Source organism: Cyprinus carpio, chromosome B20, assembly GCF_018340385.1.
Source record: "Cyprinus carpio isolate SPL01 chromosome B20, ASM1834038v1, whole genome shotgun sequence".
Classification (NCBI taxonomy): domain Eukaryota; kingdom Metazoa; phylum Chordata; class Actinopteri; order Cypriniformes; family Cyprinidae; genus Cyprinus; species Cyprinus carpio.
The window spans coordinates 27,085,892-27,112,208 of record NC_056616.1 but is presented as its reverse complement, the minus strand read 5'-3'; the positions used below and the strand labels follow the sequence as shown (position 1 = coordinate 27,112,208).

The following is a 26,317-nucleotide window of genomic DNA, read 5'->3' as shown; positions in this document are numbered from 1 at the left end:
GTGTAACTTTATTACAGTTTTAACTATTTTATGTTTGATTATCATGAAAATAATGTCACAAATGGTTAAAAAATCTTAATGGTACTGAAATTAGGACCAAGTTTTGCTTATTCAAAATATATTATTTCTTTCTTTTGATTTTTAAGGGGATAAATATAGACCCAGGTATGCTCAGGTCTTACACCTCTGTTTCAGTTGGATTTTGATAACTGCAGATACATATTTGTTTTAGCTGATTTTGTTATATAGAAGTTGCAGGGTATCAATGAATATGTGGAAAAATATTTGTAAATAGGGAAAACTGAACGTGTACTGAACCTAAATCAGGAATCCAAATGTTCAAAATCCTTTCAGTAGTAGTCACCTTAACAGAGGACAATACAGCGATGTCCGGGGTTTATAGTATAGAGGAGGGCTGACCTCTTAGTTTTCCTGTATCACAAAACAATCAAAATATAATTCAATACTTAAAACCCTCCAGCTCTCTGCACCACAGGCTGCTACTGAAGGCTCCTGAATCCTGAGTTGACGCTGCACTAGTAAACGCACAAGTCCGGGAAACTTCATCTCATAAACGGGGACAGAGCGAACTCTGGGTTTGGGCCGGAACCTGATGTGATGGTTCACAGACGGACTGGGCGGAGGCCCAACTGGGCCTAGGGGGAGGCCTGCACGCCAGAAAGAGTGAAAAGATAAGATTTATCAGCACAAAGAGATGGCTGACGTTTGAAATGAGCCGTGCTGCAACCCTACTGATCGTGATTTCAAAGATTTGATTAAGTTTGCTCTGCAGCATCGTAGCCTGGGAAGCACAGAAAAATAAGTTATTAGCCCTAAATTACAATATTGAGCTGATCAGTGTGTGGGAGAAGACAACAACGGCATACATTTTCATTGAAATAAAAGGAAAAGTGCTACAAGTTAACTTACTCTGGCACCACAGTGGGCAGCTATTTCCTCAAAGGGGGCCTTCTGGAACTTCTCACACACACCTGTCTCCTGCGTTCCTTCTCCTGTTCCTCCACGCCTACACTATCCACTTGAGATACACACACAATTTAACACCGTTCAGCTAACAGAGAAGTTAACAGTGCAATAATGATGTTGGAAAATCTGGAAATTCTTCAGGGACAATTTTAGAAAAAATTCAATTCTCATTAAATCAACCTATCCGATGGTGTTTTTTAGGTTTCAAATGTGATTCTTCAGCTGGTGTTTTCTCTGTATGGAAGAGAAACAAACATCAGAACAATACTGTTCCCATAATTCAACTATATCTGATAAAACCTACTGTGTGGGGACATCCATAAAAGTAAAAAATAAAAATACTGTAAATACCAGTAAAAAATGTTTACAAAAGTGCTTTTAAATGTCTTTACTTAAAAGTGATAACACCAAATGTGGGTTGTATCAGTTGTAAGAAGTGTATATTTTCATGTTTTCCTTTGACCTCCTCCTTTCTCTGGACTGTTTCTGGACTCTACCTCCACCTGCAGAGATATTGTTTCTCCAACGCTCTTTCTTTTTGACAGCCGGTCCTCATCTAAGGGAAGAGGGTGGAATTAATCAACTGTTTTATGCCGTCCATCTCTGTCAGTCGGCTAATAAGCAAAACCAACTTTAGTCTAAAAGCTAATCAGTTAATCTGCAATGCAAATGCCTTGATTGCATTGGCTACAGCTCGAGTAGCTGCTTATCTACAATAAGAATTGCATTGTTTTCTGGAAACAACAGGAAAGGCACACATAATGGCATTAGGAGTGTGCAATAGGACATTTCAAGTGAAAAGAATATTCGGTAGGAAACAATGAATAGCAGTTATCCACTGGGATTTGATTGGTGCTTGATAATTGCGCACAACAGACCAAGAAAATCTTATTTTTGATTTTTACATGGGTGTAATGATGTGGCATTCCAAATGCCATCTATGCACCTGTGAACTGTGGGACATAAGGTGTAGCTAGTCGCTCAGTGTTGTAGCCCGCTTCCTCCAAGAACCTCAGTTATCTTGGCCTGTTGGAACAACAGCTCTCCTTCCAGCTTCTCCAGTGTCTTTAGGAATCCTGGGAATCAACACGAGGAACGGCAATTTATGATAAGCAAATCATAATTATAATACTGCAAAAATATTAATTCAATCAATCAAAAAAGTGTTTGAAAATGTTCTACATGAAAATGTATGATGACCAAAGCTGAATTTTAAGCATAACTTACTCCCGTCTTCAGTCACATGACCCTTCAGAAATCATGTCTAATATGCCGATTTTGCTTACTCAACGAGACATTTTTATAAAACTGAAAACAGATTAAATATTTTTGTGGAACAACGCTGGAAATTGTGATTTTTTTTTTCAGGATTCTTTGATGCAATAAAATACGCATGATAGATGAAAAGCATTTCATTTCAATATCCTAATCTTTTGAAATGTATATATATATATCTTTATTGTCACTTCTGGTCAATTTCAATGCATCCTTGCTGAATAATGGTGAACACCATAATTATCTAACATTAAATAAAACAACTCCGATGACCTCATCAGTTTTGTGCTTACTCTTTGTCGGTGCTTTTCAATGCAAGACATCCTCAGGTAACTAAAGGTAAGGGACTTTCTTTTTGTCTCATTTCAATCACCTGCAAAAAGGGCCTTCACCGATACTGCCTTTAGTCATCTGAAATGTTTTATTCCCACATACAGTCTGCCAAAACTCCAAGACTCCAGAGTGGCACTGACCTCAAATGAACGTTGGCTGGCACGAACGCTGGCACTGTGGTGAGCTGACTGATGAGATTGAGGTAAAGCAGAGGACAGAGCATGAATAGCACAGCGGTTATACACCAGGTTAGCATCTCCTCACTGCTCAGAGCCAAGTCACTGGGGAGACAGGAAGTTCGACACAAGAAGATGAGTACAAATATCTGAAATACACATCACACTGAACCATGTCGCTTAGGACGAAAAAATACACAACCTTCCACCACTATACCCGATGTCGAACATTTAAACAACTATAAATTTCAGTATACACTTTTAAGTCAACACAACCTCCTTGGTTAACCTTGAATACCATGTTTTATGTATTTTTTTGGTGGTAACATTGTCTGACTTAGTATAGTCCTTCCTCAGCTGTTCATGTTCAGACTTTTTTATTTCTCGAATAGCATTTATCAGGATGTACAAACAGAGCGTGTGATCTTGGTGTGGGTATTTTATTAAAGCCAATGCTGTGTAATACGGGGGAGGTAAAACATCTTATGCGGTGCCTTGTCAGCGTTCGGTAATGTGACTGCTATATATCTGCAAGCTGTGTCGCGTTGCGCTATAGTGTGTCAGAGCTTAAAATGTTTGTGTCTAGTGTGGTATAAAACAGAAGAGATTAGAAATTAGACATCTGACGCAGATTGTGGCCCTGGCTCAGGTAACACACTGTACAACACGCCACCTGTGGTGTGCCAACACATATACTTGGTAAACAGTTTTTGGTAACCCTCTAATGCTGCCTCTCGTCAGATTTGGTGACCCTGCATATATTCACAGCTGCATTTCTAAGGTTAAACAGCACCATAACTGATTTGGGTACAACATTTCTAACACAGCCCAACCCATTTTCCTCGATCCGCTGAAATAGAGGAAGGGGAGCATGATTTCCGGTAACCTCAAATGCTGCCTTGTCCGAATCTGTTCAGAATCACACCAAAAGTTTTTCAGGATTTGAGACTAGACATCATTTGTGAATTTTACAATACCACATCTACATAACCTCACGGGTAACATATCTTCATAATAAAAACCAATCAAACACCTAAAATTTTATTTCAGGGGGACTTTTTCAAAGCGTGGAAACACAATGACGGCGCACACTGTAGACACCCCCGCCACGAGCGCCCACAACCAGGAATTAGGTCTCACCACACAACCCCATTCGTTGGCCCAGCTCCTGCTGTCTGAGGGCCCGGAGGAGTCTCAAGTACAGCTTTCTCAAAGTGAGGATGTACATGCCTGCTCTGGTTCCTTACTGCCCACCCACCTCAAGATGTGTTTGCCCTATACAGGTTTTTTTTTGCTGGGCATGCTAAAAAACAGAGAGATATCACTGTAACACACTTAAAACCCTGTGGGACATGCATGCTAGTCTCTCACCTGCAGACCCAAACCAGAAGCAAGTAGACCTTCAGATCAGAATGATAAAAGCAGGAAGTTAGAAAGACACAGCATGTATTACGAAGGTTGTTGTACCTTTGTTCCATTGAAGAGGTTGTCTTGTACGTGAGGCACTGTTCCACCTTTGAGTGTTAAAGGCACAGAGATATCAGAGATGATAATACTGCATGGGAAAATACCAGCAAAACAAGAAACCCATAGTAAAGCTCCAGTATGTATTGTAGGAAGAGGAAACTCTGATTTTTTCTTATGACAGTCAAATGACCTGCATATATACTGGCACAACATTTACCTTATTGTGACATCTATTCACACAAAACTGAATATTCTTTGAGCAGGGCATTAGGTTTTGATGAGATATGTGAAGGTTATTAGAGTTGGTAAATTCTACTTTTTCGCCCCACCTGCTTGGTCTTGAATCCATTTACTGAGTTTTATTACTTACTACTTTACAGTTTAAGTTTCAGTATTTCATATATATACTTATAGTACCTATATATGGTATATATATACTTATATACACTATACTCATACATATATATATATATATATATATATATATATATCTTTATTGGTGTAATCCAATAAAGACACTAACCTGATGGTGGGAGAACTTGGGGAGCGTTGGCATGGCGATCAATAAGGCTGACCAGTATATTCCAGCACACAACAGTCGATTTCTGCATCTTCTAGCAGAGCAAATGAACAGCAGTGGGTCCAGAAAGGAGTTTTGGCAGAGCTGTCAGCGTGTAGCATGTTGGTCGTCTGGAAACCACATGTGACCTAAAAAGAAAGAGAGAAACATGATCTTTACAACATGCATACATCTGTGCTTTGATCCAAATTTCTTTCTATGACGGCATCTAAGCGGTAGAGAGTTTACCTGTCTCAAGGACTTTCAAGACATAGCAAATGACTTGGATCATTCGGTTTGCCCTCAGCCTGCACGTACAGACCTTATAGTAAATACAGTATATGTTGTCACTTAACACATTAATTAGTTTTAAATGTATAAAACAGTGATTTTGCAACTGAAATATTTCAGTTTTTTTTTTTTTTTTTTTTTTTAGAGAATTTTCATTGCCAAACCATAATAAACTGTTTAGGGACACACAATAGGACTGCACCCGCTGCTCACCCTGAGCACCCTGTATAGGGCAGCGGGGGGATGCATTCCTGGAATAGGGACGACCTCCCCATGATGCCAGCCATCATCACCTCAGAACGCTGGTATGTTGGTAACGTGTTTGCCAAATTGAGCCTGTTTTCACAAACACACAGAACCATAGTCCATGAAAAATCTGAAAATTTAAATTGATTTAAAATTGCCGGGTCAGTGTTATGGTCACAGCACACACGACACAGCCGCCCACACACAATACATCCACACAGCACAGCACACACCCACACACACACCACACACACACACCACACACACACCCACCGATAGTTCTTGGATGTACAGCTTCCCTGTAGCTGTCCTCCCTCATGCTCCCTTTTGATTATTTGTACACGTGCAACGAATGTTAATAACGGTCGGTAGGAATCCAGTTGGAGCTCATAGTCCACACTAAGCCCTCAGATGCCGAGCAGCGTGTGAAAACCTCTAACACTGTGGGGCCCTAAAATAAGCAACAACACCAGACAGTGTTATTAATCTATGCACTTTATGCAGTTAAAAAAAAAACAAAAAAAACCTCATCACAGCTGAGCAGACTAAATAAGTACAAATGGAGATATCCGTGCGATCATCTCACAGTGTCCCAATTTGTGACATATTACAAATGTCATAAAGATTGGTCTGCATAAACGACTAGCATCATATTTTACTAGTTTCATTTTGAGGGTGCTGACTCCAAAAATGTTTTCTGTTTTGCTCTATAATCACAAAATATATTGTGCATTTCATAGCATTTTTGCTTCTGACAGCCATTGCAAAGTGCCGAAGAATCTTGTATTAACTCATTAAGCAGAAATCTGCCGCCCAAAAACAGAGTCCCCAGTCTCTTCCTCAGCCAGGTTACAACTATTTATTCAATTCTCCAGTTGATTTAACCTGTATAAATGCTCCTAATGATATTAGTATATGCCAGTTTCTATAACCTCGTTCAAGGTTAGGATTATGAGCAGTTACCGCAAGAAAATGCCCAAAACATGACCAGAGGTTCTCTGGTATGTGGTTTTAACTTCATCCAAAACAGAGACTGAAATAATGTGAAAGCCTGTGTTTATGTTAACGTTCCGTCTCTCTGTGACACTTAAATGGAGTATTATTTGCAACACATTAATTTTCACTACAATACAATATAATATTGCATCCACAGTAATTCTTGGCTACAACTACTTCATAAATCTTTTCCAATTCCAATAGATTTGTCATAGAATATATCACCATAAATAAATCATAATAAAGATATATTTCATGTTTTAAACATAACACCTACCAGTTGAAATTTCTAAACATCTTTAAAACCAATTGTCCCTACCACACATTAAAAGCAAAACAGCACCCAGCAACTAGAGAGTCACTGAATCTGAGCCATCTTATTAACACATATTTGCTTCGCAAGTAAATTTTCTTTAAATATGTTCGTGATGATTTTTTTTTTACAGATAGAAACAAGACAATCACCGGAATAAGGGAAAAAGCTTGTTGTGTAATTTAGAATCCTAAAAGTAAAGCACACACAAATTAAAATGATACTAATAATACAAAATAATAATATCGTGCTTACAATTTAACACTTGCTACTTACAATTACAACATTTGCAACTACTTAAAATCTTCAAATTCACACCACACACACACCACACACCCACCCACCACCACACCTAGATATATACCTATATAGATACAATATATATATCTATATTGTATATATATATAAGATATACACATCATACACATACACACACACACACACACACACACCACACACACACACACACACACACATACAGTATGAAGAACATTTTTTATAACTAGGAATTTTTAAATCTCCCAAATGGGTTTTTTCATAGTTCTAGCTTAAAGCGTGCAGGTGGCATCGCCCCCTTGGGTGCAGCCAGCAGTGCTGCAAGAGGAGGTGTGAAGGGCTTTTCACACTGTATATTATAGGTGTGAGCCCTGACTTGACGTCAGAGACTAGAGTCCGGCTGTGTAAATGTATATTTTTGGCTGAAATCTAGATTGGGTCAGATGCAATGTCACAGTTTGTTTCTCCCAGAAGAAAGGCTTAACGTCTGGGGGGAGAGTGACCCAGATACTGAGCACAGGCATAAAATGAATGGTGATATGCTTTACAGCATGTCCAAAAAGACAACAGTCCTGCTCCTGTGCAATGAGACACCACCTACACTACCTTGATGGTTTTGCATATTCACGGCTACGTGATGTCACATGAAACCCAGGGCTTTTTTGTAAATCCATACTCACCAAACAGAGCCACTGGCAGCGATGGCAGCTGACTCCAGAAGGAGCCCTCCACTATCCCAGCACGCACTGTGGCTGAGCTCTTTACTGTTGGCATCCAAATGGCCCAAGAGCTGCTGGATGACCAGATGAGAATGCTGGGACTGCAGGAGATGGAAAGAAAGATAGACAAAGAAGAGAGAATAAATAACATGGTAAAAAAATGATAATAAAAGAAATAAACAGATATATAGTATATACTATAAATATATAGTATATACTTATAAATAATACATATTTAAAATATAATTTTTTGCTTCACTACTGTAAACCAATGCAAAAATACTAATATATTATTACATTTTAAAAAGGTAAAATAAAGCTTTAAACATGTTCCGACAAACTTTTTGTACCACCCAAAATTATATATTAAAAATTTTATATAATCTAAAATATATTAAAAAATTTAATACAATTAACAAAATAAATACAAATCAATGGCATGAATTTTTTTCATTAGGTAAACATCAGTATACATTTCATATAATTCATTAAATTATCCTTTTTTTCTTCCATTTATTATTTTTTTATAATAAATAACAAGCAAGCTTAGATTCTGAACTCACCTGAAATGGAGTACATGATGATCTTAAAGCAGCGCACTGCAAATGTTTTGCCTTTCCCACAGCGAGTGATTATCAAGATGCCTGCAGTGAGAGAAACAGACCTTGAGCTTGAGAACTGAAGCCCAAAAGTGACTGAAAAATGAGATTCACTCCACCCGCAGGGAGATTAATTAAAATGAACACACTGAAAAACGTGTATTTAAGTATTCAGAGTTACTCTTAGTCCCTTATCGAAATGCCAACATTAAGAGACTACAATTATAAGACAAATTCACTTAATCTTAAAATTGCATACAGCTATAACTTAAAAAATAAAGCAATGCCCACATAGGGTGTACAAAATTAAATTCTCAACCTTCATAACCTAAGCTGACAGGCGCGATATGTGGTGGGTCTCTTACATAAGCACAGGGGTGACTGCGTTCTTGATGTTGCCCATAGGCGGAACGGCCCAGCAGTTTCCCGAAAGCAGCGCTCTGTCAGCTCGGCTGGGCTTTTCCTCTCTCTCCTTCTCACTGGCCTGCAGCGGGGAGGGAGAGCGACTGCAGAGAAAACAAAGAGAGGGAGGCTTTTTGTTTTCAGCTCTTCTCAACTGAGGATTTAAAACAGAGCTTCTGAGAAGAACCTGAATAAAATGTACTGACAAATCATCATAAAAGACAACAACACCTGTAGCCAATTTTTAGCAGTCCATTTCAAGGATTTTTGAACTAAAAATGTTATCATTTAGATACATTTAGAAAAACAGTTTTCCTGCTACTGTCACTTTAAGACAGGGATAGGCAACTCTGGTCCTGGAGGGCCACTATCCTGCAGAGTTTAGCTTCAGGCCCTTATAAAAAACTCACCTGCCTTTATCTATCTAGTAATCCCGAAAACACTGATTGCTTTGTTCAGGTGTGTTTAATTAGGGTTGGAGCTAAACTCTGCAGGACAGTGGCCCTCCAGGACCGAAGTTGCCTATCCCTGCTTTAAGACATCTTTATACCTCCATTATAACTGGCTAATCTCCACTTAATGCAAATTTAGTTCAAAATGTAAATCAAGACGTTATCATACATATTTTATATTTATTCATCCTAAATATGTTCTGATGGTCTTTTAACAAGAAAACAGGACAAAAGTGTTTGAAAAACACTATTTGCATAACCTGAAAACAATACAATATTGCATACAACAAAAATTATTTCTACAGCTATATGAATCTTTCAGCTTAACATTAGTTATTAATTATAATGTTTTGAAAAAACATTTACTATTGAAATTTCTAAACACCATTGTCTAGAATATTAAAAGCAAGACAGTCCAGCAAAATATGCTACAGCAACTAGTCACATGAATCTTAGTTTCTTAAATAATTACAAGTTATACAACAACAATATTGTACGCTAAACTTCTCAGAACTACAGAAAACTCTTCCAGCTTAATATTTGATAGCAGTTCTAAACATTTTTTTACAGCAACTATACTGTTCATTTGAGACTTATCAAGTCTGATTATCATACATATTTTGCTTCTCAAGTAAATTTTTAAAAGAAAACATCATACAAAACAGAGATTATGAAAATGCTTTTTTGAATAATGTAGGAGCCTGAAAGTCTGACATCATGTTATGTATAATGGAAAACTTACTGTATGAGCTTCACAGTGTGTGTGTGTGTGTGTGTGTGTGTGTTGAAAATGCTTTTTTGAATGGTGTGTGTGTGTGTGTGTGTGTGTGTGTGAAAAAAATTAAGGGCTGGGGGTGTCTCAGGGTTTGTCTTATCATTAATTAATCACACTATTCCTCTGCCCTCACACATCCTGCTGTCAGTCAGCCTGCTGCTCCACTCAAGGTCCCTCGGTTATATAACCACATGACGCTGGGCTAAATCTGCAGTAAACTCTTCTCACCTCAGCTAAAATCCTCCTGCCACACGTCAAGAAGGATGCTGGACTGTTTAGTTGACCAGAAATAAAAGTGCATTGTGTTTTACTCCACTGCTGTGCTTGCACTAAACCAGCCTCGCTGTCCTGCCCATCTGAAATGTGCACATCTCACAGGACGAGGTAATTATCAGCTGCCCCTTTACATCAAACGCCAATTAGCACATAGCAAACAGCAGAAAGGGGGTAATTAAGGTCTCCACCCGTGGTCTAATAATGGCTGTGTAAGGGGCACATCAACAAGAAGCCAGCTTTAGTGATTATAATGGAAGCGATTCGTAGATCAATTTTGATTTCAAATTTCAAACATTGCAGCTTTTTGTACTAAAGCCAAATTTAAAAGATGTGCAGGTGCATAAATTAGTTGTAGCCATAATCCTTACTCATCATATATACATATATTGTGAAAAAGTTTTGTACTGTTGCCATGCTTATTCATTTGTAATGAATAATCTTAACTTGTGATTTGATTTTTTTTTTCTCAAAAGTCACAGTAAAGACTTTCTATTTTCAACTTTCTATTTATCAAAGAATCCTGACAAAATGTATCAGGGTTTTCCATAAAATATTAACCAGCACAACTGTTTTAAACACTGATAATAATACATTTAGCTTTAGCAGCAAATCAGCATAGTAAAATTATTTCTAAAGGATCATGTGACACTGAAGACTGGAGTAATGATGCTGAAAATTTGGTTGTGTCACCACATTTATTTTAAATTGTAAAAAAGTGTCTTAATGTATTTTTGATATTCTAATTATTTCTAATTTTTCATTTTATTCTAATCTACTATTGAAATTTCTTAATAAAACCTAGTAACATTAAAAGAAGGATAGTCCAGTAAAATATGCCTAACAGTCAAAGTAAAAATACATGAGGAAATTCAAAGGAAAGTCACATGATCACTGCGTGATTTTCCACTTGGCTCTGAGTTGTCAGCAGGGACAATATCTCAGGTTATTTCCCTTGTAGGCATCTGACTGTAGGTGCAAAGACAGTGAGTGGCTGATTCTCACCCGCACAAATAGAATAAGCAAGCAGAATGGCAGTTGAAATGCATGAAAAGGGTGGGGCTTATAGGCTGAACCAATCACAACTGCTTGTAATTACTAGATAATTTCCTACAGATTATATTACTTGGATTTCCTTTTGTTTTCAAGTAATTAGTAAACGTAAATGATGCGGCTCAATGGTGGATTCAGCCGCGAGATCCGCCAAGCATCCCAGGAGGAAGACAAGTTTGTGTCCCATATGAGTCAATTATTAGCCAGTTTAATCCCAAGACTCTCACTCACCTCTCTGTGCCTTCACCAGACTGCAGATTGAAGAGCAGTGAGGGGACAATCTTGTCCATGTGCTGAGGGTCCCAGATGTTTGCCTGCAACTCATCGTTTACGGTCTTCCTCACTACTCCCTGTAGACCTTTTAATTCCAGCCATTCGGATTCTGAGATGAGGAAGTGTTCAATTAGATGTGAAAAATGTGTGTATAGCGTGTATATTCTCTTTAATGTTCTCTATCTATCCATCTATCTATCTATCAGGGGTGTACCATTACACAAACATGACGGTTTGTTACGTACCTCGGTTTTGACGTCATGGTTTGGTATTGTTTCGGTACAGCAGGGGGAAAAAACTAAAATTTTTATTATAATTTTTTTTTGTTTTTATTAAACAGTGGTTTACTGAACAAATTGCTCTTTCTTTAAATAAATTCAATTTTAATTACATTACTATAAGATTTTCATTTATAGTAATTTTAATTATTATTTATTTTTAAATATTATAATTAACACTTAACTTAACAAAAAATTGTATGAAAACATATACATCGCACATAATGCCATTTTTAAATTAACTTCTAAATTACAAAATTTCTATTTGTTGTTGAAATATATTCATTTACACAGTGGCTGTCATAACTTGTTTCATAACAGATTTATTAAAACACAATAATTAAGACATCACTAACAGGTAAAGTAAAATTTAATGAGTATATAGTCTAATATTTCGCAAAATGCTCTTCTCTAGACTTGATTTCTCTATAGTACTAACGAGCTGTGGACACTGGACACTGATGACTTGCGTAAGGTAAATGAAATGTAACGTGACATTTTGTTTACAAGCTGTTTCATTGGTGTCTGATTGAGTGACTACAAGAGGCTTGATTTGTTTGTTTATGTTTATTTCATGTTCAAACTAGTAGTAAAGAATAAGGGATGATCACGCTCACTCGAACTCCACACTGCCGTTTAAAGTAAGGTGTATATACAGCGATCTGTCACGCAACATCAAAAAGAGTAAAAAAAAAGAAATTATTATTTGAATTTCCTTGGCAAAAATTGGCATAATTTGAAAGATAACACTACCAAAAAATGTTGGTACAAATACAGTTACACCCCTACTAACTAACTGTCTGTCTTTCTAAACTGACTGCACACTGCCAGATGTGTGCATGTGTGTTTGCTCACTTGGTGCGGATGTCGGGGTCCTCATAGTTGGAATGGCACATCTCACTAAACCGTGACACAAAGAAATCGTAACTGCGATGATACGAGGGGGTGTCCTCCTCGATGTTAGCAAACTTCACAAACTGCAAAATGAGAGCAATTCAATAGAAATAAATTAATTACATACCTAGACAAACTAAAGCCAAATCAGGTTAAAATCCCATTTCCTTGAATAGACTGCAAATGCTGCTCCACCCAGAGTCAGTGAGTGGGTGATTATGAGATGGTATTATCAAAGATTAAATATTAATGTGATGTTGTTTTGTTCTACATTAACCCCAGTCGACAGCACTGTCACCTCATCATCATTATTAGACAATAAAAGCTTTTCTGACACCTACAATAATAATGAATATCCATATACTGTAGGGGAATAGGCTTCACTTGCACGGAAGTTAATTAAACTAATAACATTAATACATTATTTTAAGATTAGGACAGGTTCATTAGGTAATGCAGATTTGAAGTTAGTTAGAAATGCCATGACACTCATGCATCATATATTCACATATAATTTCACAGATTCAGATATTTGCATGTATATTAATATTTCAATGTACATGAACAACTAATCTATTATATACAGTCTTCCCAAATTTATTTCAGTTTAAAAATGAAACCAATCTTTTATCATTTGACAGGTTTATCTTATTTATAGGTTTCAGCAATTTTAGATCAAAATCACCAAGGTCATGAATAAAATAAAAATAAAATGCCTTAATATAGAAATGGTAGAGAACTGATAAATGAGACCCTGCCACCTAGATGATTTAATGACTCATTTTAAACTAGTGCCTGCATATCAAATCTGTAATTAATTAATAACTGCATCGCAAACTCTGGACCTACATTTCCTTCCTATTATGCAATTTGGCTTTTGCAGAACCCGATGCACCTTCAGAGAACAGATGTGGGTGCAGTTATGACTAACGCATCTCTTTCCTAGCATTTCCAGGTAAATAAGGTCATTGCGAAACACCACTGAGAAATAAAATCAGTTTAAAAGGGGTTTTTATATATGACTGATTTCTGCAGCATGCAGGAGCTAAGGTGGTTCTTGATGATACAGAATAAAATAAAACGGGTTAGTCACTCTCAGTTTAAGCATTGCATTTTATGTTTAATGTGGGTGCATGTTCAATGGCCTAGATTACTAATTTTGATCTATATTGGATTTGATTTTATTTCCATGTCCTGATTGCATTTATATGCACCCTAGTGTGTGTGCTTGTTTGCTGCTCATCTTCAACATTCATCAGCAAATGTTTTATATAAAACAAACCTTCACTGCACATGGGGTCCAAAATACAGAGCATTAAAAGGGCAATATTGCACACTTTTACTAGCAGAATGTGACAACAGAATGTGTATTGATTTAGTTGATGGATTTTTTTCTTACAAACTAATTTTCATTTTAAGTTTCATTTAAGTTTCTTAACTATCCCATCCTTTTGTGATCATTGGATAAACATTTTATAGAAAATGCACTCATAAAGACTGCAGTCAGGTGCAGTACCCTATGCGTCAGTGAACTACCATACAACAGTGTGTACATACAGAGTTTGTTCCCAGGATTTGCAGGTTGGGTTTGTCTGCCTCCAGGAGTTTCCGCACCATCTTCAGGAAACTCTCCACAAACAGGTTGATACTCTGACAGTGGCAGGCCATTAGCAGCTGGTCAAGGGCTTCCATCGCAATACACACATACCTGAAGAGACAAACACACACTGAATATGGGCAAGAGGAACAGGAGAAAGAAAAACACGTGCATTACAAATCACAAGATGGGTATATCAGATCACGCTTGTTATGTATTTCAGTACCCATAACGGTGTCTAGCTACATCACGAGACAGTCTCTCAGACAGGTACGCCCCGATCCGATCCAACTTCTCTGGAGCTGACAGAGCGTAAAAAAGTCAGCTTCTCCATGTTGGCCTTTACCAATCCATCCTACAGACACACACACACAAACAGAGAGAGAGAAAGCATCAATATCATTGACACATCACACTTCGAAGAGGGCAAGATGAAGATGTTTCAAATCTGTAAAAGTGTGTTATCATTCAAAAGTTTGGGGTTGGTAAGTTTTTTAATGTTTTTCTTTGATGAAAAGAACAGCATTTATTTGAAACAGAAATCTTTTCTAATATTATAAATAGTTTTACTGTTACCTTTGAACAATTTAATGCATCTTTTCTAAATAAAAGTATTTTTTCAATAAACAAAACAAACTTTTGAATGGTAGTGTATCATTGTCAAAATTCACATCTAAGCATACAAGGGAATTCAAGTATCAAAATTATAATAAAAGTAAGAAAAAAATAAATTAATTTTGAGATATGCTAAAGATCACATTTAACAGCATTACTTGTTAGACCTTTACAAATATAAAAAGGGGAAATAAGCATGCATAAATAAGCATCCATAATCAATCCATATCAGGCAGCAACCAATATGGCACCAATATATTGTGCATTCCTGGGAGCATATTTGCATTTAGACAGAATGTAGATGGAAGGACAGAACACGCTTCCACAGGATGACAAAACTACAGTCTTCACAGAAGAAAACTTATGCATTCTGTATAGTAATGGGAATATTGCTCACAGCTGGTGACCTACAGCAACAGTAACTGTCTTGAAATAAAGACAGTGAAGTTGTTACAAAAGTGTTGCTTTGATAGCTGCAGCATTTTAAAAGGGGTGAATTTAGAAATGCATCTTCTCTAAAAAGTCTAAGCTGGAAGGGACTTTCATCTTGCTAAACTCATCTTTCCATTTGTTCCCCAAATTTATTCATTTGCATCACTGGTAAAAGATGAAATACTGAAGTTAAAATCATGGTAGATAAACTTTCAAGTACCTCACTGACTAAGTAAGTCTTGGATAATTAGTCAACAGTTAAATAATCCAAACTTTAAGGAGACAAATGTAACATACAGATTTAAGGAAACTACTCAGTCCATCTATTTCTATGGACAATGAGTTTTTGTGCTGAAGAAGAAGGTTATCCATAGGAGTTCTTCTGTAGCTGGATAATCATTATAGTAATGTTCAACCCCTCTGGTTTTAACCCACACTGAGCACTAATTTACTGAGCTACTGCAGCGCATCAGGCTCACAGATATGAACTCAAGAAGGCATTTCAGATATCTCAGCTTTCAGGTGGATAGTTTTTGAGAAAATAACATAAAATGGTGTTGAACGCCTGCATCCTCGGACACCTGCTTAGGTAATTGCCTCTTACACACTAATGCTCTTTCTTTTAAGTGATCTCGAAAAACAAGCATGCCAAGAACATAAATGCAATCGCAAATAAGTGGTTCGAGAGGCAAACGAAGGCTGTTTGACTGTAAATAGACTCTCTGTGATGGATGGAGTTGAGAGAGAGGGAATGCCATCACCTCTGGGTCTTCAGGGAAGATGTTGTCCACCAGTCTCTTGTAGCGTGGCCTCAGCGCTCCACAACAACCACACACCCCTGCAGAGAGAGAAAAATCAAGAAGAAATGTGGTTAAGGATTCATTTCTGTAAGCAAAGTGGCATTGATTTTAAGAAGGGTTCTGGGTTGTCATCAACACCAGAGATCTCAAGACATTGACAAAGTGTCATATTCCTCACGAGCCTGGCATCTTTTATACATATAACATTTCTTGAAATGGGAGACGAGCCTTTTCTAATCTATAATGTTAGTGACCAAGACAATATCTGAAACATTTTTAGCTCATCATAATATTCACTTTTCCAGAAATAAAGGCTATGACCTCGGAAATATTCGTTTAGTGTGACAACAAGAGGATGTCAAGCCATTAGTGGAAATTAGAGGGATGTTCACAAGGCAATGTGTGGGCTTGTGGACAGTCCTTCATGCAGGTCAGAAATGGTACAAGCTACATCTGTCAAACACAGACAACATTGAGGAAAATCATGCAGCATATTACACATCGTCTGACGTCGGCTGCCAATATGCAGAGGGAAATCTGTGATCCGATTGGCCTATGCATCTCAGCAGTGATGAACTTCTTGAGGCAAGCATAACTTGTGTTTCCATCCACAGTACTAACTGAAAACTATAGTAAAAACTATGGTAAGATAAATCCCTTTCTGAAGTGAGATCTGGCTCATGTTGAGAACAGAAAGACCTTAATCTCTGTATGACGTCAGCGAGGGGAAAATCTTCCGATCTGTGAATAGTTTTTCTGATCTGTTCCGCTAAAATGGTTGTTAGAGGAAAAAGAGCCAAGGCGCCTCTATTTTTAGCTTCTGTTCCATTTTGACTTCAAAGAGTAGCTTTTTATCCCCGCTGCTCAACTTGTCTATTGCCTTTAATGTCCCTGTTTTATGTTGAACACATTTGTGTTACATCCTCAAACCTTGCCTTCCTTTCGTCTGTGAAACACACAAAAGAAAAGTAGAATATTCAGGCTGCTCTTTTGCATACAGTGAAAGTGACTCATTATTCATTGAAATTAGCTCCCCTATATTATTACTTTAGCATATTCAAAAATTATTTGCAATACAGGACAAAGTCAGTCTTTGCCATTTTTAAAATCTTGAAGCAAACAAGAATATAAAGGGAATGCAATTTTAAAGATAGAGTTTTCTGAAACAAAGCTATTATATGACTTTAGAAGACTTGGAATATAGTGTAATTATACTGTGTACCACGTCTTAAGCTCACCAAGGCAGCATTTATTTGATCAAAAATACAGTAAAACATTCCATATTCAATTTAAAAAAAAACTTTTTCTATTTAAATATTAAAATGTTATATATTCCTGTGATGCAAAGCAGAATTTTCAGCATCATTACTCCAGTCTTCAGTGTCACATGATCCTTTAGAAATCATTCTAATATGCTCCTCAAGAAACATTTCTTATTATTATCAATGTTGAAAACTGCTAAATATTTTAACATATTTTTCTATTCTTTTTTGAATAGAAAGTTCAAAAGAACACCATTTATTTGAAATAGAAATCATTTGTAAAATTGCTAAATAAATACATTTAAAAAATCTTACTGGCCCCTAACTTCTGAACGATGTGAGACCTCGAAAATCAAATTTCAGTTTGAGATTCCACACACCAAGGGTGTAGAATTTAATAGGGATGCTAGGGACATGTCCCTATCAATATCCAGCGACTACTAAATTGTCCCTAGCAATAATTTTGATCAAATAATTAAATCTATGTGTAATTTTGGCTTCATCTGAAATAACATGACTACTATCCAATGACTACTACATTTTCCCAAGCAACAATTCTGATCAAACAATTAAATGGTCCATTGTCTGCCGTTATGTCAAACCTACACCCTTGACACAAACAACTTCATCTAAGGCTACAGAAGACTTATGGACTACTATGATACTTTTATGGTGATTTTTATTTCTTTTCTGCGGCTTGAAAGCCCCCAGTCCCCATCCAACTTAATTTTATGTAATAGAGCACCTATGAGATTCTGCTAAACACTTTTGTCAATCATACACATTTGGAAAGACATGAAGGTGAGTAAATGATGACAGAATTTCCATTGATAGCTTAACTACTCATTTAGATTTATAGGTTTTATGATAATGCTGCTGCCACGTGAGTGAAGGAGAGCTGCTGCACTGCGCCGTGACTCTGTATCCACATGAACAGACAGAAATGGCACCACACTGACAGCCAGTGCTACCACCCCCTCACAAACAGCTGTGTTTCCTTGTGTCTCTCTCCTACTAATTAAATCTCCATCTAGCAGATAAAGACACAGTGAGGTGGTCTTTAATGCAGAAAACTTTATTTTTGCATCTTTTGTTCTTTATTGTCTAAGGCTGGTTTGATAAAACACATGCAGTGTTATCTGTAACACCAATGAAGCCAATAAAGCACACAAACTTTAACCTTTGTAGTTATAGACACTGGCACACATGCTTGACTAGTCAAGGCTGAGGCTGCTCTGTTTTCACTGAAACTAGATCGTATGGTGATCCACCACAAGACAAGCTCAACATCTTAAGCAAACACACCGGCACACTCTCTACATTTGAGTATAAAACTACACAGCTGGCTCTTTACATAAAATGAAACCAATACATATGGCTTATTCTTTTGTAGTATATACTATACTTTATATTGCACCTGTTCAGAGTTTTTTTTTTCACCAACATCACAATTTGATGCAAAATATATGTTTTTGCTGAATTAAAAAAAAAAGTTATAAATAAAATAAAATAAAATAAAATCAAGGCTTAACAGGAAGGATGTTTTCTGCTGGCCAGTCATTGACTAAATCACAGAACTGTTTGGGTCAAGATTTTTTATTTTTTTTAAACTGCACATTTATTCAAGGATGAACATGAATTAAATTTTTATAACACTTTTATATTGTTATATTTTCTAGAAAAGATTTTTTTTTTTTTGTGCATTGTTCATCACCAAAAAAAAAAAAATTTTTTAAAGACATTTTCTTTGTAAAATAACTGTGAAAAGATGGAAATTATACAGCCATAAATTAACTCAATTTATAAACACACTGGAAAACTATGGCATACAATGCAAAGAATAAATGATTAACTTGTAGTTTCCTCATCTATTTTAGCCAGCTAGATCTCATCACAGAAAACCAAAAATATGTTTTCAAGACATAAAAAAAAAAAAAAAAAAAAATAATGATGCACAAGATCAATGAATATAAGATTTTCAATGTCACCGCAGCAGTGGCCTCAAAGGCCAAATTACATTTCTGAAAACTGGTCATCTCCCATTCTGAAACCAGAGCTGTGTCTAGTTAATCTAGTTATTATTGACTAATTAGTGTTCATCACTTCATGTAGTCACTGGTGTTCTTCTCTAGTTGTGTGTGGCTACGTAGAGTTTGTTGATGTCTGGCAGGTTTTTTTCACACTGACAAATGATGCATTTCACTTACTGCACAGCAGAACACTACACTATACTCTCAGACAGCAGAACGGCTCATATTCTGTGATTTATCAAGCAGTCATTTCTCTGTAGCATACAAGACTATAGTAAGAGTTTAGCCACAGATGGGAAAGCGTGAACTCTCTGTGTTCTTTTCTTGCACCAGAATCCGTGATGTTGACAGAACTGTCACCATCGATTAATCTGTGGTGTCAAAAGGTCAACCAAACTGTGTCACAGGGGCAAAGTTGTGGGCAGAAATCAGTACATCCGAACACATTCTCTACAGACTGAAACTGAGAGAGAAGAAAATGCTTATTAAAAACAGCCAGACGGAAGGCGATTAGAGAGGGAGGGAAGGAAGGAGATGATGCTAATGACGGTCACTCAAACAGCAGGAAGCATCTCCAACTGTTTCCTCCATCAGAAACAAATCTGCTCCTCTTTCTCATGCCGCATGGCTTCGAGCAAAAGCATACATGCACCATCCTTTACCCAAATAAACAGGCTTTTAAAGCGAAAGACAAATGTATAGATTCAGTGCCTTTAAAAGCATCTAAGTTCAGGGCTAAAAATATATTCTAGGATCTGATCTGTTCAGGCATCAGGTTCAACAACTAATCTTGATTTATAACAATGTCAGACTATCAGCATGCCATATGAAATTGTCAATAACATTCATTATAACCAGGGTCCAATCTACCAACATTAAGCGTAGAAATTAGCAGTTATAAAGAACCTAAAATAGAAGAAGAAATATTACATTGTAGATAAATAATAAACAAGTCTAAAGAAAAAAATAACATGAACTGCAGATTTATAATAATTAATAAAGTTACAGTGTTCGGCCTTTGTTTCAAGGCCAATTGTTTAGACTAATAAACTAATCCAAAAAGTGAAAGCTTTAGGACGATCTATGAGTAAGACAGTAAAATATTAATATTATAAGTCCAAGTTGTTAAGTAGCCAAATAGCCTTCACTTTAGCCATAATAACACAGAACAACTATCAAGATATGAGGGCACATGAGGATTAAACACACAGTTTTTCTATCACACGCACACTCACAGACTGTCAGTCATCAGCTGTCAGTGCTGCTCACGAGGCATTTTAAGGGCTGAGTCTCAAGGCTGAATACAGAAACTGTCTGCTTCCTCTCTCAGACACCTGTGTTAATTCACAACCAGCACAGCATTCCCAGCTGCAATCAAGCCTTGATTATGTAGAGAAGGTTCCTTGATTACAGAAGAAGAATGTGTTCACTGAGATTACTCAGGGTACGTTCCAAATGCTCACCAGAGCCCTATGACAAAGTGCACTTTAGAAGGTATTCAGCCTGTTAAAATGCTAAATTCTGGGATTAGGAATCATAAGGACTGTGTTTGCTAACCTTACACCATTGTTTGAAAGACACTGAGAATCAGTAGTTTCTACATATTAATTTCACTATTTGTAGTGAAATCTAACTACAAGTACAGAGGTACATCTGCACAAACAAACACACACACACACACAATCAGCAATGTGAAGAGCTCAATGGGTCAACAATAGGAGATGCTGTCCTGCCCTTCAGTGATGTTATATAACACACAGCTAGAGGCCACATTCTTCTATTTTTACATGCAAGGAGAGAGGGCCGCCTCAATAGACATCTCCAGTAAACACACACACATCTCTACCTGAAGCCATCAGATGCCCATCAGAGACAAACACATGATTTCAAAAGGCTAAGTCCAACAACAATATGAGCAATGATGAAAAATATTTGTATTTCTACAATAATCATTAGATGAGATTAGACTGTCATTGTGCAGAGTACAATCACAGATCCAACGTAGTGAATAATATTTAAGTGTTATAAAGTGTTATAAAAATCCATCCCATGTGTTGAGGAGAACAAAATGCTAATTTCCTGGGAAATGGGTGCAAAATATCGGTAATAAAAATGGAACTTAGAATTGATGTGCATTTTAGCGATTGCATCTAGCATATTTTATGCGATTCTGCATCAAATTTGATAAAAATATAATATAATATAATATAATATAATATAATATATAATATAATATATATATAATATAATATAATATAATATAATATAATATAATACAAAGCTTCAGGAGAGATCCCAACCATCTTAAACCATTTACTGAAACTGTACTTCCTCAACTTTCTGACGTCACACAGATGAGATTATTTTTGTGAAACTGGAAACTTTCTATGCATTTTCTGAAAAGCTGCTTTGAATGATTGTAGGTGTCAAAATAATCATAATGAAAATGGTTTAAACTATGACTGTGTTTTAGCGCAAAAGCCTTAGTGGGACCTCAGGGAAAAAGCAAAACATTACGAGATTTATAACAAGAAATCTATTAAGTCTCCTGAGCTATAAAAGAGCAATAGTGACTATCTATGATTGCATTAATCAGTTTTCTTGTGACATGATAACTTGTCATCACGAGGTGAATTATGTCCTGATTGATAAACATCCAGTCGTAATGTGATCTGTTAACACCACAATCAGTAACCGCACTGAAGGGTCATCAAACACACTCAATGTGCTGTATTTTCAATGACCTATCAGCTAATATCTCCTAGACAAACCAGCAGATCAAACAAACACACACTTAAAAAACTTAACAACATAAGAAACCCTGCGATCAAACAAACCTACCATAAAGCAATCTCATGACAGCGTCTGTTTGGCAGCATTAACTCTTTGGTTTATCAGGACTTACTGAATGTACTAAGCAGAAGTCATGCCCGAGTGCTCAAGGAATGCAGTCTGGGAAGATTCCGGTTTCCCTTTATTACGCACAAACCTCTGCAGAACACACACACACACACACACACAAGCTCAGCGCTTACCATACATTGTTCTTGATGTCAGTGAAGCTGCTCTCTCTTCTCAATTGTTCCCTGCAGCGTCTTAGATGCAGCTGCAGAGAGATTTTTGGAGACACTGAGCCTACACGCTCACACACATGCGGTCTGCTGCTCTGACGGCTGAAAGTGATGCGATACACAACAGGAGCGATCGCACATGCTAGAGGACAGTGATGGGGAAGCTATGCTGCTGGGATGACCTTGGCTTTTGCACCAGCAGGTCTCAAAAGAATAACGCTCATTTTGCACGCACGAGTGTACACCTTCTGTTCACCAATCAACACTCAAAGAGGGAGGGGCTAGAGAGAGAGAGGATGAGGGAGTGGGATGTGCTCATTCATTCTCGGCAGAAGCTCCTCCCGCTTTCTTAGATTCTCAACATCTCTCTCTTTCTCTGGTTGTGTTCGGAATCAAATACTAGTGTAGTGCTTATACAATGTATACTGCAGGTTTTTACTACAGGAAACTTGGGAAAAATTTAAATATAAATATGCAATTTTTTTTAAGAAACATCACTACAATGTCTTGAAAGTAAAAAGCAGTCTGTCTTGTCTAGTCAGTATTGTCATATATTTTTTGTCATAAAAAAAAATAATAATAGTTGTTTATGTTTTAGAAAGGAGTAACCAAGCTCACCAGGTCTGCATTTATATGATCAAATCTACAGTAAAACAGTTATATTGTAAAATATTATTACAATATTTTATATTACAATAAAGGTTATCTTTTTGAAAATATTTTCAAATGTAATTTATTTCTGTGATGCAAAGCTGAATTTTCAGCATCATTACTCCAGTCTTCAGCGTCACATGATCCTTTAGAAATCCTTCTAATATGACGATTTGTTTCTCAAGAACCATTTCTTATTAGTATCGACATTAAAAAGTTGATATAATTAATTTACATAAATCAAAAATTGTTTGAATATTCAAAACCCACTGGCGTTTATGAGATCCATATAAATGTAAGAGAAATGGTTATGCTTTAAACACCTTTTGAAGCTAATTCTGCCATTTCAAAAATGCAAGCGTGGTCAAAAAATAGCCAAAAAATAGGCCAGAAAATGTTTTTCCATCAGTTCCTCATCTGAAACTCTTGATTCAGAGAGGAATTAAATTCCTACATGACCCTGGAGTTTGTCTAAAGGCAGTAGTTAATTCAGCCAGGAATTTTCAGGAACATTAGAGAAAAACACTGTCATTTCCCAATCAGATGGCAATTATATCCCCCTGAGAAATAATTACCGCCAAAATAGGGCTTTAGAGCAGTATGTTAGTATGCAACTCCAAGCATAGCTTTTGTCTCTCTCTCTCTCTCTCAGACAGCATGGTTTTCCTCCTGCAATCCATCATTCTCCTCCTACACTCTCTCTCAGATATATATGTGTGCTGTGGAAAACATTCGACACACAGACAGCACAGCTATCACACATGCTTAAAATCCTGCTGGAAGTGGCACTGCACACTGCAAGAGATATGCAATACCACAATAAACAATGACAGACATCATGTTATGATTATCTCCAAACTTTTTTTTTGTTAAATAAAGCTAAAATAAAATAATAATTTTATAATTATAAAATAATAATTAATAATAAAAAACTTGCCCTGTCAAGTAAATGAAATATTTGAAGTACTTATATATAGCTAATTCAAAATACTAAAATATTATTATTATGGTTATTATTATCAATAATAATAATAATTCTTATCAATAAATACTCTAGTAGTACATAAGTAACACTAAAAGTCAAAAATGAAACTGAAGATTCAGTCCATGGTAAAAAAATAAAAATAAAAATAGCATCTATGTTTTTTTGAATGTCAAAGCAAATCTGACATTTTGGCAAATGTCAAACATACAAAAAAGAGAAAATACTCTGTTGACACCAGTTGACACCAGATTTTTGATCAAAAATATGACATTAACCTGTCAGAATGGTCAGATCTTGAAAAGATATAAATCCACTAACAGCCGAGTGACATTTACACAGGAATTTGGCTCGGCTAATTAGCAACTAAACATGCTTAATTAAAACCATCCAGACCGCAGATGCCAAGTGTCAGTCACAGATGGGGTTTCCATGACGACACAATAGATGCATCTGTCATGATTTCAGCATCCAGGTACCTCTGCAATGTCATCATTTGAGAGGAATTTGTTTAGAGGTACTTTTAACTTGAGGCTTGTAAAAATTAATTTAGCAGCCACTCAGAACAACTGCATAGCAACCACCCACAACAACATTCTTTCATCATGGCATCAGTTTTGCATTGGCAGACGACACTTTTAAATTTTGCACTTGTCTTCTCACCCAAAACCATACAATATTTACCTCAAAAGATTAAATAAAAAAAGATGTAAATTCTTAACTAAAGCATATACTTAAAAACTGTGCAATTACATCATACTAGAGTTGCATCATGAGCACAATACCATTCAACTGAGAGAATCTGATTCTATGAGAAGAATACATCAGTATCCTGGCAGAGACAGGACCTCTTACCACGACTCGGGCGGTGATCCAGCAGGGTACGACAGTCCAGTGCCAACCTCCGAGTGGCAACAGGTTCAGGGACAGCCATGGCCATAAGAATACCAGCTCCAACACTCACAAACAACTCTTAAAGTCACCAAAATATCCTCCTTTGGTTATCTAAATAAACCCATGGATGAAAGTAATCAATTTAAAAGCAGCCTGCTCTCTTGCAACTCACATAATCCTCTAATGTGCTAAAATACAAAATGCAGACAGCAAATTAGCAAATGGATCCAATGCTGAGCATTCACCTCAATTACAAAATTCTCTGAAAAACCTTAGCCTATCAAACACTACAGGAACTGCAAAAATAATATTATTTAATCCTTCAAAATTTGCTTAAAAAATTTAAAGCAAGCAAACAATGTCTCCTGTAAAGTGCCTGGTTCTTGATGTCTCTCAGGTTTGAAGGTCTCTCTTTTTAAAGTTAATCACAGGGTCTTTTGCAAGCTGTTCAGTTCATGGCATCCCTTCAGCTCTGAGCAGATTCCTGTGCCTTGCCACTGACAGCGTCTCCTCGGTCAGAAAAACTCCCACACTCTCTTTCTCTCTGGAGTTTACTGGGACAATGACGGAGGAGGAATAGTGGAACTCATTGTGCCAGTGAGATGTTTATTAATGAGAGAGAGAAAAATGCCAACCAGCCAAATCCAAGAGCTGTCCTTGCAAACAGGACTATAAGTAGGCCCAAAAGGAATCTATGCCCACAGAATCCAGCACACACACAAAAAAAAAAAAAAAAACTCCACCAAATCCTGCAGAATTGAAGGGAATAACTGTCACTTACAAATGCTTTCAGCTACAATTAATAGCACAGCACTCAAAATTTGCATGGAAAGAAAAATGATGTTTGCAGATTGCATTCAGGCCTAACTATAAGAAACAGAATCTTAAAGATGCAATGTGACTGAAGTAGCAGCAGCTCTTTTCTTGTGTATTGTGATGTTTATTAAAAAGAAAAGAATAAAGCAGGGAATTGGTTCTATCCATCGGTTGTTGATTGAAGGCAAATCTGAATGCGAGCTTACTGTACGAAAGGACAGTGTTCAGATGAAGTGGAAAGGTTCACATAAAGGCACATTAGCGAAATTTTGTGAGGAAAAAACAGGCCATTGTCTGTAAAGACATGTATAAAGCACAGCTCACAACTAGTCACTTTCAAACCAAGCAGCTTTCTGTTGGTCAGCGTAACAAGTTTGCGTGATTAATGCCTCATTCATAATCCCCCATTGCACAGACTCCTACTGAAATAACTGGATTCTATCCTGCAAAATTTCACAGAGCAACAGTAAATGCTACTAGTCAAGTCAAGTCAAGTCAAGTCAAGTCTGCTTTATTGTCAATTCTTCCAC

General features: G+C 36.8%; 1 pseudogene; it reads right to left on the bottom strand.

The window, feature by feature from the left end:
* Positions 1–536: 536 nt before the first annotated feature.
* On the bottom strand, positions 537–26,317 carry LOC109108038 (annotated as a pseudogene).